At 46.6% G+C, this 12,630-nt stretch overlaps 1 protein-coding gene across 11 annotated transcripts in view; it reads left to right on the top strand.

Annotated features, from left to right (window-relative positions):
- LOC122563525 (oxidation resistance protein 1) overlaps positions 1 to 12,630 on the top strand; it is a 116,431-nt gene that overhangs the window by 15,103 nt on the left and 88,698 nt on the right. For 2 of the 11 annotated variants that reach the window (XM_087976746.1, XM_087976747.1), the window contains one exon: positions 2,726 to 2,817. The exons of the other annotated variants lie outside the window; for them this stretch is intronic. The gene's annotated coding sequence lies outside the window, so the exon portion shown is untranslated. The remainder of the gene's footprint in view (positions 1 to 2,725; positions 2,818 to 12,630) is intronic. 11 annotated transcript variants of the gene reach the window in all.

Below are 12,630 nucleotides of genomic sequence, written 5' to 3' on the forward strand. Positions count from 1 at the left end.
TTTCCAGCCCCAAAAGTCATGATTTTGTGTATACATGTAACTTGATCCCTTGCCACTTCCTTTTCAGGGAAGACATGCTATTCTCACATTAGTATTAGCCTCATGTTTTTCATCCTATGTTTCTATTCATACTATTCACTCAAGCAATTTTGTAGAATTACTTTATTCAACAAACTGTGCCATATTAATTTGATATGAATTATTGGTGTTAGTTTTTTTTTCCACATTTCAATTTTGACAATATTAGGCAAGAACTTTCAAAAGCTAATTGGAGGCAGATGTTCGCAGGTAAAGGGACGGCTGGAAAATGGGAAGCCTTCAGAAATGAGATAACAAGAATCCAGAGAAAGTATATTCCTGTCAGGGTGAAAGGGAAGGCTGGTAGGTATAGGAAATGCTGGATGACTAAAGAAATTGAGGATTTGCTTAAGATAAAGAAGGAAGCATATGTCAGGTACAGACAGGGTAGATCGAGTGAATCCTTAGAGTATAAAGAAAATAGGAGTGTACTTAAGAGGGAAATCAGGAAGGCAAAACGGGGACATGAGATAGCTTTGGCAAATAGAATTAAGGAGAATCCAAACGGGTTTTACAAATATATTAAGGACACTAGGGAGAGAATAGGCCCCCTCAAAGATCAGCAGGGTGACCTTTGTGTGGAGTCACAGAAAATGGGGGAAATACTAAATTAATATTTTGCATCAGTATTTACTATGGAAAAGGATATGGAAGATATAGACTGTACGGAAATAGATGGTGACATCTTGCAAAAATTACAAAGGAGGAAGTGCTGGATGTCTTGAAACGGTTAAAGGTGGATAAATCCCCAGGACCTGATCAGGTGTGCCCAAGAACTCTGTGGGAAGCTAGCGAAGTGATTGATGGGCCTCTTGCTGATATATTTGTATCATCGATAGTCACAGGTGAGGTGCTGGAAGACTGAGGTTGGCAAACGTGGTGCCACTGTTTAAGAAGGGTGGTAAAGACAAGCCAGGGAACTATATACCAGTGAGCCTGACCTCGGTGGTGGGCAAATTGTTGGAGGGAATCCTGAGGGACAGGATGTACATGTATTTGGAAAGGAAAAGACTGATTTGGGATAGTCAACGTGGCTTTGTGCGTGTGAAATCATATCTCACAAACTTGATTGAGTTTTTTGAAGAAGTTACAAAGGAGATTGATGAGGGCAGTGCAGTAGATGTGATCTACATGGACTTCAGTAAGGCGTTTTCCCCATGGGAGACTGATTAGCAAGGTTAGATCTCATGGAATACAGGGAGAACTAGCAATTTGGATACAGAACTGGCTCAAAGGTAGAAGACAGAGGGTGGTGGTGGAGGGTTGTTTTTCAGATTGGAGGCCTGTGACCAGTGGAGTGTCACAAGGATCGGTGCTGGGTCTCTACTTTTTGTCATTTACATAAATGATTTGGATGCGAGCGTAAGAGGTAGATTTAGTAAGTTTGCAGATGACACCAAAATTGGAGGTGTAGTAGACAGCGAAGAGGGTTACCTCAGATTACAACAGGATCTGTACCAGATGGGCCAATGGGCTGAGAAGTGGCAGATGGAGTTTAATTCAGCTAAATGCGAGGTGCTGCATTTTGGGAAAGCAAATCTTAGCAGGACTTATACACTTAATGGTAAGGTCCTAGAAAGTGTTGCTGAACAAAGAGACCTTGGAGTGCAGGTTCATAGCTCCTTGAAAGTGGAGTTGCAGGTAGATAGGATAGTGAAGAAGGCGTTTGGTATGCTTTCCTTTATTGGTCAGAGTATTGAGTACAGGAGTTGGGAGGTCATGTTGCGGCTGTACAGGACATTGATTAGGCCACTGTTGGAATATTGCGTGCAATTCTGGTCTCCTTCCTATCAGAAAGATGTTGTGAAACTTGAAAGGGTTCAGAAAAGATTTACAAGGATGTTGCCAGGGTTGGAGGATCTGAGCTACAGGGAGAGGCTGAACAGGCTGGGGCTGTTTCCCCTGAGCATCGGAGGCTGAGGGGTGACCTTATAGAGGTTTACAAATTTGAGGGGCATGGATAGGATAAATAGGCAAAGTCTTTTCCCTGGAGTCAGGGAGTCCATAACTAGAGGGCCTGGTTTAGGGTGAGAGGGGAAAGATATAAAAGAGACCTGAGGGTGGTACGTGTATGGAATGAGCTGCCAGAGGATGTGGTGGAGGCTGGTACAATTGCAACATTAAGAGGCATTTGGATGGGTATATGAATAGGAAGGGTTTGGAGGGATATGGGCTGGGCGCTGGCAGGTGGGACTAGATTGGGTTGGGACATCTGATCGGCATGGACGGGTTGGACCAAAGAGTCTGTTTCCATGCTGTACATCTCTATGACTCTATAAAATGGTGAGCATCCGCATCAACGTTCACACTGTGTACTTACCATACAAGTCAACACTATTTTTGGAGGCTTCAGAGGTTGGTTTATATGCATTGATATGTTGATGTCTATGGTGATTTTGATTCTCTTTGCCAAATACATTTACCCTTGACTCCTGAACTCTGTAACCCCCACATAAAAACCTAAAAGTGAAGGGTAATTATTTTTGACAACAATAAAGCTGACATTCATTTAAGAATCAATTCAGAATATCTGAAATTGACATCATTATGAAGCAGCTGATGTCAGCTAGAGTGGGATTAGATTAATCAGGTAGTAGGAGTATCCCTGTCGTGATTATTATCTACTAATCTCTGTTGTTTAATATAGGATAAGCAGAAGATTGGAGTCCTGGTTGAAAATTCTGCTAACGCTTGTAAACAATGGCATCATTGCTGAGGATCCAAAAGACTTGCATCTCTGTATGTGTCATTATAAAATTCATTATGCTCAGTATAAAGTGATAAACCTAGTATATCTGAACCTATTGGAGAAACAGTCAATGCAATAAACTAATATCACAGTTCAACTGAAACTTATCAACCATTTATTTTATATTATTTGGAACTTCTTGATTAGATTAGTAACATATAATTATTTCCCACTATTTACCTTTTTGTATTTACTGTCTGGTTTAATAATTAAAAAGTAGATGTGATCACGAAGCAAGACCGCATTATACTTTATGGTTAGATTGAATTAATGCACTGCAGAATTTATAGCACAAAGCAAAGTAACTAAGTGAATTAAAGAGTGTATATAACAGAAACAGTGCTTGGAATTACCTTTACAAACAACAAATTACATTGGCTGGGCCAAATGAAGATAGTTGAAAGTGTATTTTCATTGATGTCCAATGAGTATTTTAATAAACACATCTTAGCTAAGTGTCCGTGATGGCTAATATATGCAAATACAACAACACAGCATGAAGTTTGCTTGCTGTCTGCGGCAACATGGGGATTACAAAGGCATTTCACAGATTTTAAAGAAATGTTTGTGATGCTGTCTTTCCTAATCAAAATGCAAGATTACATTTAGTGACTTTAACAGAACTTATACGCTTAATGGTAAGGTCCGAGGGAATGTTGCTGAACAAAGGGACTTTGGAGTGCAGGTTCATAGTTCCTTGAAAGTAGAGTCACAGGTAGATAGGATAGTGAAGAAGGCATTTGGTATGCTTTCTTTTATTGGTTAGAGCATTGAGTACAGGAGCTGGGAGGTCATGTTGCGGCTGTACAGGACATTGGTTCGGCCACTTTTGGCACATTGCATGCAATTCTGGTCTCCTTCCTATTGGAAGGAAACTTGAAAGGATTCAGAAAAGACTTACAAGGATATTGCCAGGGTTGGAGGATTTGAGCTATAGGGAGAGTTTGAATGGCTGGGGCTGTTTTCCTTGAAGTGTTGGAGGCTGAGGGGTGACCTTATAGAGGTTTATAAAATCATGAGGGCCATGGATAGGATAAACAGACAAGGTCTCTTTCATGGGGTTGGGGAGCCCAGAACTAGAGGGCGAAGGCATAGGGTAAGAGGGGAAAGATTTAAAAGGGACCTAAGGGGCAGCTTTTTCCTGCAGAGGGTGGTGCATGTGTGGAATTGGCTGCCAGAGGAGGTGAAGGAGGCTGGTGCAATTACAACATTTAAAAGGCATCTGGATGGGTATGAGAACTTGCCTCCAGCACCTCATGGTTTAATCCCCATGTTGCCGCAGACAGCAAGCAAACTAGTGAACTTTTATCCACGTGGGGGGATCCTGCAGATTCTACTGACTGCATGGTCTAATAATTTTTGTTGTTATAATCATTGTAAGTTGTGTGTCAATAACTTGCTTAAGTACTGGCAATAAGACTCTTATGAAGAAGGTGGTAGTGTCTCTAGGTGGTTATCATGGAAAGATAAAAGGAGGGAATGAGAATGTGTATAAGGTACGTGCAGGTAGGGAAAGAGTTAAGTTAAGGGTTGCAGGACAAAGGCTCAGCTAGCATGACTTTGACCAGATAAGAACTTGCAGGAAACAATGAGGTTCTGGAGGCAAGGGTAGTGGTTTAAAGAGGTGAAGAACACACATTGTATAATGCCACTTAACGAGGTGAGGAACATCTACCGTGTAATTCCAGATGGTTTAAACTTTACTGTTGATGCTCGCTGATTGTAACCCAATCAATATAGATATTGCCTTATTTGGTTGTGCTCCCTGTAAGTGACTATATGATTCCTTAAGAATCTACTGTTCAAGAGAAGACCGAGAACTCATGTCTTTGTTTACATGGGTGATCGCTGTCTTTCCAGGGCCCAGAATAAAGATGAAGAAGGCAGAGCCATACTATGTCTCTGAGTGTTTGCTTCCACTGATACGGATATCTGAATAGGAAGGATTTAGAGGGATAAGTGCTGGCAAATGGGGCTTGATTAGGTTGGGATATTTGGTCAGCATGGACATGTTGGAGCAAAGGGTCTGTTTCCGTGTTGTACATTTCTATGACTCTATGACTTAAATTAACTGGGCCTGAAGTTACACGACGGAAAGTGAGGGCTGCAGATGCTGGAGATCAGAGCTGAAAATGTGTTTCTGGAAAAGCGCAGCAGGTCAGGCAGCATCCAAGGAACAGGAGAATCGATGTTTCGGGCATGAGCCCTTCGTCAGGAATGAGGAAAGTGTGTCTAGCAGGCTAAGATAAAAGGTAGGGAGGAGGAACTTGGGGGAGGGGCTTTGGAAATGCGATAGGTGGAGGGAGGTCAAGGTGAGGGTGATAGGCCGGAGTGGGGTGGGGGCGGAGAGGTCAGGAAGATGATTGCAGGTTAGGAAGGCGGTGCTGAGTTCGAGGGATTTGGCTGAGACAAGGTGGGGGGAGGGGAAATGAGGAAACTGGAGAAATCTGAGTTCATCCCTTGTGGTGGGAGGGTTCCCAGGCAGAAGATGAGGCGCTCTTCCTCCAACCGTCGTGTTGCCATGGTCTGGCGATGGAGGAGTCCAAGGACCTACATGTCCTTGGTGGAGTGGGAGGGGGAGTTGAAATGTTGGGCTACGGGGTGGTTGAGTTGGTTGGTCCAGGTGTCCCAGAGGTGTTCTCTGAAACGTTCCGCAAGTAGGCGGCCTATCTCCCCAATATAGAGGAGGCCACATCGGGTGCAGCGGATGCAATAAATGATGTGTGTGGAGGTGCAAGTGAATTTGTGGCGGATATGGAAGTGTCCCTTGGGGCCTTGGAGGGAAGTTAGGGGGACCAAGACGTCACTTCCGCCCCCACCGACCTCGCAGCCTCCGCGATCGCCGTCCAGACAACCGCCTCCACGATCGCCGCCCACTCAACCGCCTCCACAATCGCCAGGAAGACTATCGCCGACAGCTTCGCGGCCCCCGCGGCTATCGGGAATAGCACTGTCTCGGTCGTCGCCACAGCCACTTCCGCCCCCTGGGTTGCCGCCGCCGCAGCCACTTCCGCCCCCAGTGACATCAGTAACCTGCACGACCACAACGCCGCATGTGTCCATGCCCCCACGCCGATCTCCGTCACCACGCTTAACTCCACCCCCACGCCGATCTCCGTCACCACTACTAACCCCGCCCCATGACAATCTCCGTCACGTCTAACCCCGCCCCCACGCCAATCTCCGTCACCACGCACAACTCCGTCCCCACGCCAATCTCCGTCCCCGCCCCCCTGCCTAACCCCGCCCCACTCCCACCTCCAGCCCCACACCAGGTCCTAGCTCCCAGCCCTGCTGTGTTTTCACTATCCCTCCAGAACTACCCCTCTCTGAGGATGAAAGATCAGTCCTCAGCAGAGGCCTCACCTTCATTCCCCTACGCTCTCGGATCAACGAGTTCAACATGCGGCGTGACATCGAACAATTCATCCGCCGCCTTCGCCTCCGTGCCTACTTCTTTAACCAAGACTCTTGCCCACCCTCTGACGACCCCTTCTCCCGCCTCCAACACACCTGATCCACCTGGACACCCCGTGCTGGCCTCTTACCCGCCCTCGATCTCTTCATAGCCAACTGCCGCCGCGACATTAACCGCCTCAACTTCTCCACCCCTCTCACCCACTCCAACCTCTCACTCTCGGAACGTGCAGCCCTCCACTCCCTCCGGTCCAACCCCAACCTCACTATCAAACCGGCAGACAAGGGAGGCGCGGTAGTAGTTTGGCGCACCGACCTTTACACCGCTGAGGCTAAACGCCAGCTCGCGGACACCTCCTCCTACTGCCCCCTTGACCATGACCCCACCTCCCACCACCAAACCATCATCTCCCAGACCATCCAGAACCTCATCACCTCAGGGGATGTCCCATCCAACGCCTCCAACCTCATAGTCCCACTACACCGCACCGCCCGTTTCTACCTCCTGCCCAAAATCCACAAACCTGACTGTCCCGGCCGACCCATTGTCTCAGCCTGCTCCTTCCCCACCGAACTCATCTCTGCATACCTCGACACGGTCCTGCCCCCCTTAGTCCAAGAACTCCCCACCTACGTTCGGGCCACCACCCACGCCCTCCACCTCCTCCATGATTTTCGCTTCCCCGGTCCCCAACGCCTTATCTTCACCATGGACATCCAATCCCTGTACACCTCCATCCCCCATCACGAAGGACTTAAAGCCCTCCGCTTCTTCCTTTCCCGCCGTACCAACCAGTACCCTTCTACTGACACCCTCCTTTGACTGACTGAACTGGTCCTCACCCTGAACAACTTCTTTTTCCAATCCTCCCACTTCTTCCAAACGAAAGGAGTAGCCATGGGCACCCGCATGGGCTCCAGCTATGCCTGCCTCTTCGTAGGATATGTGGAACAGTCCATCTTCCGCAGCTACACTGGCACCACCCCCCACCTTTTCCTCCGCTACATTGATGACTATATCGGTGCTGCCTCATGCTCCCACGAGGAGGTTGAACAGTTCATCCACTTTACCAACACCTTCCACCCTGACCTCAGATTCACCTGGACCGTCTCAGACTCCTCCCTCCCCTTCCTAGACCTTTCCATTCTATCTCGGGTGACCGAATCGACACGGACATCTATTATAAAGACGACCGACTCCCACAGCTACCTGGACTACACCTCCTCCCACCCTGCCCCCTGTAAAAACGCCATCCCATATGCCCAATTCCTTTGTCTCCGCCGCATCTGCTCCCAGGCGGACCAGTTCCAAAACCGTAGAACCCAGATGGCCTCCTTCTTCAAGGACCGCAATTTCCCGCCAGACGTGGTCAACGATGCCCTCCACCGCATCTCTTCCACTTCCCGCTCCTCCGCCCTTGAGCCCCGCCCCTCCAACCGCCACCAGGACAGAACCCCACCGGTCCTCACCTACCACCCCACCAACCTCTCATGTACAACGTATCATCCGCCGTCATTTCCGCCACCTCCAAACAGACCCCACCACCAGGGATATATTTCCCTCCCCTCCCCTATCAGCATTCCGAAAAGACCACTCCCTCCGTGACTCCCTCGTCAGGTCCACATCCCCCCACCAACCCAACCTCCACTCCCGGCACCTTCCCCTGCAACCGCAAGAAATGCGAAACTTGCGCCCACACCTCCCCCCTTACTTCCCTCCAAGGCCCCAAGGGACACTTCCATATCCGCCACAAATTCACCTGCACCTCCACACACATCATCCGCTGCACCCAATGTGGCCTCCTCTATATTGGGGAGTCAGGCCGCCTACTTGCGGAACGTTTCAGAGAACACCTCTGGGACACCCGGACCAACCAACCCAACCACCCCGTAGCCCAACACTTTAACTCCCCCTCCCACTCCACCAAGGACATGCAGGTCCTTGGACTCCTCCATCGCCAGACCATGGCAACATGACGGCTGGAGGAAGAGCGCCTCATCTTCTGCCTGGGAACCCTCCAACCACAAGGGATGAACTCAGATTTCTCCAATTTCCTCATTTCCCCTCCCCCACCTTGTCTCAGCCAAATCCCTCGAACTCAGCACCGCCTTCCTAACCTGCAATCATCTTTCTGACCTCTCCGCCCCCACCCCACTCCGGCCTATCACCCTCACCTTGACCTCCCTCCACCTATCGCATTTCCAAAGCCCCTCCCCCAAGTTCCTCCTCCCTACCTTTTATCTTAGCCTGCTGGACACACTTTCCTCATTCCTGACGAAGGGCTTATGCCCGAAACGTCGATTCTCCTGTTCCTTGGATGCTGCCTGACCTGCTGCGCTTTTCCAGCAACACATTTTCAGCTCTGAAGTTACACGGCACCAGGTTTAGTCCAACCAGTTTATTTGAAAACACAAGCTCCGCTCCTTTGTGAGATGAAGTCTTCTGATGTGAAGACAATTTAGCAGAATAAAAGTTTAGAATGCTGAGAAACTGGCTTTTCTTTTCTTCAGACTTCACCTGACAAAGGAGAAGCACTTGAAACGCTTTTGATTTCAAATAAACCTATTGGACTATAACCTGGTGTCGTGTGCTTTCTGACCTTGTCCACCCCAATCCAACACCAGCACCTTCACATCTTAAATTAACTGAATACAGTTATGAATCTAGCTAAGTCACTTTCTGAAAGAGCAATGCAGTTTTTAAATATGTTCATGGTAAAACAGTTTGCAAGTGTTTCAAATCTTCAGTTTATTTCCCTTTCTGAAATATTTCAGTGAAATAATTTTGTGGTATTTATTGGATGGAGTTCATGCATTTCAGCGAATGTTACAGCGAATGTCATGGAAACTGCTTCCTACTGAATGGGTCATCTAGTGTCAGCTTCAGCACATCAACTTTTCAGTAAAGCCACCTACTTGCAATTGTAAAGATTGTATCTTTTTATGTTACTGTATTTTTGATTGTGGACTGAAGTACAAAGAACAAAGAAAATTTACAGCCCAGGAACAGGCCCTTCGACCCTCCAAGCCTGAGCCGATCCAAATGTACTCTCTAAACCTGTCGGTCAATTCCTAAGCATCTGTATCCCTCTGTCCAGATGCATCTTAAATGAGTCTACCATGCCTGCTTTTACTACCTCTGCTGGCAACGCATTCCAGGCACCTACTTGCCACGTGTATCCCCCTTAAACTTTTCACCTCTCACCTTGAAAGAATGACCTCTCATTACTGAATCCTTCACCCTGAGAAAAGGCTTACCTCGATCTACCCTGTCCATACCCTTGGTGATTTTGTAGACCTCAGTCAGGTCCCCCCAATCTCCTTTTCTCTAATGAAAACAATCCTAACCTACTCAACCTCTCTTCGTAGCTAACACCTTCCATACCAGGCAACATCCTCGTACACCTTCTCTGCACCCTCTCCAAAGCATCCACATCGTTTTAGTAACATGATGACCAGAACTGTACACTGTATTCTAAACGCGGCTGAACCAATGTCTTGTACAATTTTAACATGACCTGCCAGCTCTTATACTCAATACCCTGTCCGATGAAGGCAAACATACCATATACCTTCTTGACCGCTCTATCCACTTGTGCAGCAACCTTCAGGGTACAATGGACCTGAACTCCCAGATCTCTCTGCTCATCAACTTTTCCCAAGGCTCTTCCATTTATTGTATAATTTGCTCTCGAATTAGACTTCCCAAAATGTATCACCTCGCATTTACCTGGATTGAACTCCATCTGCCACTTCTCTGACCAACTCTCCAGTCTATCTATATTCTCCTGTATTCTTTGACAGTCCCTATGCTTTCTGTTACTTTACCAATCTTTGTGTCATCTGTAAATTTGCTGATCAGACCAACAGTGCCCTCTTCCAGATATTTTATGTATATTACAAACAACTGTGGCCCCAGCACTGATCCCTGTGGAACACCACTGGTCACCTTTCTCCATTTCGAGAAACTCTCGTCAACTACTAATCTCTAAGTCCTGTTGCTTATCCACCTAGCTAGGACACCCTGAACACCATGTAACTTCACTTTCTCCATTAGTTTACCACGGGGAAACTTATCAAATACCTTACTAAAGTCCATGCATATGACGTCTACAACCCTTCCTTTAGCTATCAACTTGGTCACTTCCTCAAAGAACTCTTTAAGTTGGTAAGGCACAGTCTCCCCCTGCACAAAACTATGTTACCTATCACTGATAAGCCCATTCTTTTCTAAATATAAATAGATTTTATCTCTCAGGACCTTCTCCAGCAACTTTCCCACCACTGACGTCAGGCTCACTGGTCTGTAGTTACCCAGAATATCCCTACTACCCTTCTTGAAGAGGGGGACAACATGAGCAACCCTCCAATCCTCCGGCACCTCACCTGTGTTTAAGGATGCCACAAAGATATCTGTAAGGGCCCCAGTTATTTCCTCTTGGACCTCCCTCAGCAACCTGGGAAGTAGGAAGAGGACTGTTTAAAAACCAAGAATGGGTGAAGGATTGCTGCTATTTTTAATGTAAGTTGAGATGAACTTCAAGGTTTGGTTAGTACTTGGAACTATGACATTATTGTGATTACAGAGACTTGAAGAGGAACAGGACTGGCAGCCGAATGTCCGAGGATTTAGATGTTTCAAGTGTGATAGAAAGGGAGGTAAAAGGGGTTGAGGAGTTGCATTACTGATAGAGGAGTATCTCACAGCTGTACTGAGGGAGGATACATCACAGGACTCATGCAGCAAGGCAATTTGGTTAAATTCTGGAATAGGAAAGATGAAATCACAATGCTGGAGGTATACTATAGGCCTCCCAACAGCCAGCAGGAGATAGAGGAGAGAAAGTTGTACTTTGGAAAGATATAAAAACAGCAGGATGGTTTTGGTGGGTGATTTTAACTTCTCAATATTGACTGGGACTCAGTACACTAAGGGCTTGGATGGGCAGAATTTGTAAGGACCACTCAGGGGGGATTCTTGACACAATATGTATACAGGGAAGGGATTATACTGGACCTGGTTTTGAGAAATGAGTCTGGCCAGGTGAGTGAAGTTTCAGTGGAGGAGTATTTCGGGAGTAATGACCATAATACCGCGAGTTTTAAGACACTCATGGATACGGATAACAGCAGTCATCGTGTGAAGGTATTAACTTGGGGGAAGGTGAACAACAACAATATTAGGTAGGAACTGGAGAACTTTGATTGGAGGCTGTTCGAGGGCAAATCCACATTAGACAAATGAGAATATTTCAAACAGCAGTTGACAAGAGTTCAGGAGCAGCATGTTCCTGTGAGAGTGAAGGATAGGTGTGGCAAGTTATATGAACCCTGGATGACCAGGGATGTTATGACCTTGGTCAGAAAGAAAAAAGAAGCATTCGTAAGGTCAAGGAGGATGGGAACTGATTAAGCCCTTGAAATATATAAGGAAAGTAGAAAAGAACTTAAACAAGGAATTAGAAGGGCAAAAGGGGGTCATGAAATGTCGTTAGCAAACAGGATTAAGGAGAATCTCAAGGCTTTTTAAACATATATAAAAAGCAAGAGGGTAGCCAGGGAAAGGGTTGGCCCACTCGAGGACCAAGGAAGGGATCTATGTGTGGAGCCAAAAGAGGTAGGTGACGTCTGAAACAAGTACTTTGTGTCAGTTTTCACTAAAGAGAAGGAATTGGTGAAGGGTGATCTCAGGTAAGGGAAAGTCAAGCTTTTAAGTCAAGTTGCTTTTAAAAAGGAAGAGGTTTTATGCATCTTAAGGTAGGTAAGTCGCTGGGTCCTGATGCGATCAATACCAGAATATTGAGGGAGGCAAGAAAACAAGTTGCTGGTGCATTGACAGACATCTTTGTATCTTCTTTGGCCAAAGTGTGGTCCCAGAAGATTGAAGAATAGTGAATGTTGTCCCATTGTTTTAGAAGGAGAGCAGGGATAATCCAGGAAATTACAGGCCTGTGAGTCTCACGTCCATGGGACGGAAATTATTGGAAAAGATTCTCAGGGACAAGATCTATATGCATTTAGAAGCAAATGGACTTATTAGCGATAAACAGTATGGTCTTGTGCGGGAAGAGGTTGTGCCTTATTAACTTGATCGAGTTTTTTGAGGAGGTGACAAAGACAATTGATGATGGAAAAGTGTTTGATGGTGTCTATGTGGACTTCTGTAAAGCCTTTAACAAGATCCCTCATAGCAGACTGGTACAAAAGGTAAAGTCACATCGTATCAGGGGTGAGCTGGCAAGATGGGTCCAGAACTGGCTTAGTCACGGGAGACAATGGGTAGCTGAAGGATGCTTTCCAGAATGAGGGCTGCATCTCGTGATGTTCCACAGGGATCTATGCTGGGACCTCTGCTGTCATAATCTACATAAATGATTTGGAGAAAA

This window comes from Chiloscyllium plagiosum, unplaced genomic scaffold (assembly GCF_037043375.1).
Source record: "Chiloscyllium plagiosum isolate Xiang-an unplaced genomic scaffold, Cpla_swu_hap1 HiC_scaffold_30, whole genome shotgun sequence".
NCBI lineage: Eukaryota > Metazoa > Chordata > Chondrichthyes > Orectolobiformes > Hemiscylliidae > Chiloscyllium > Chiloscyllium plagiosum.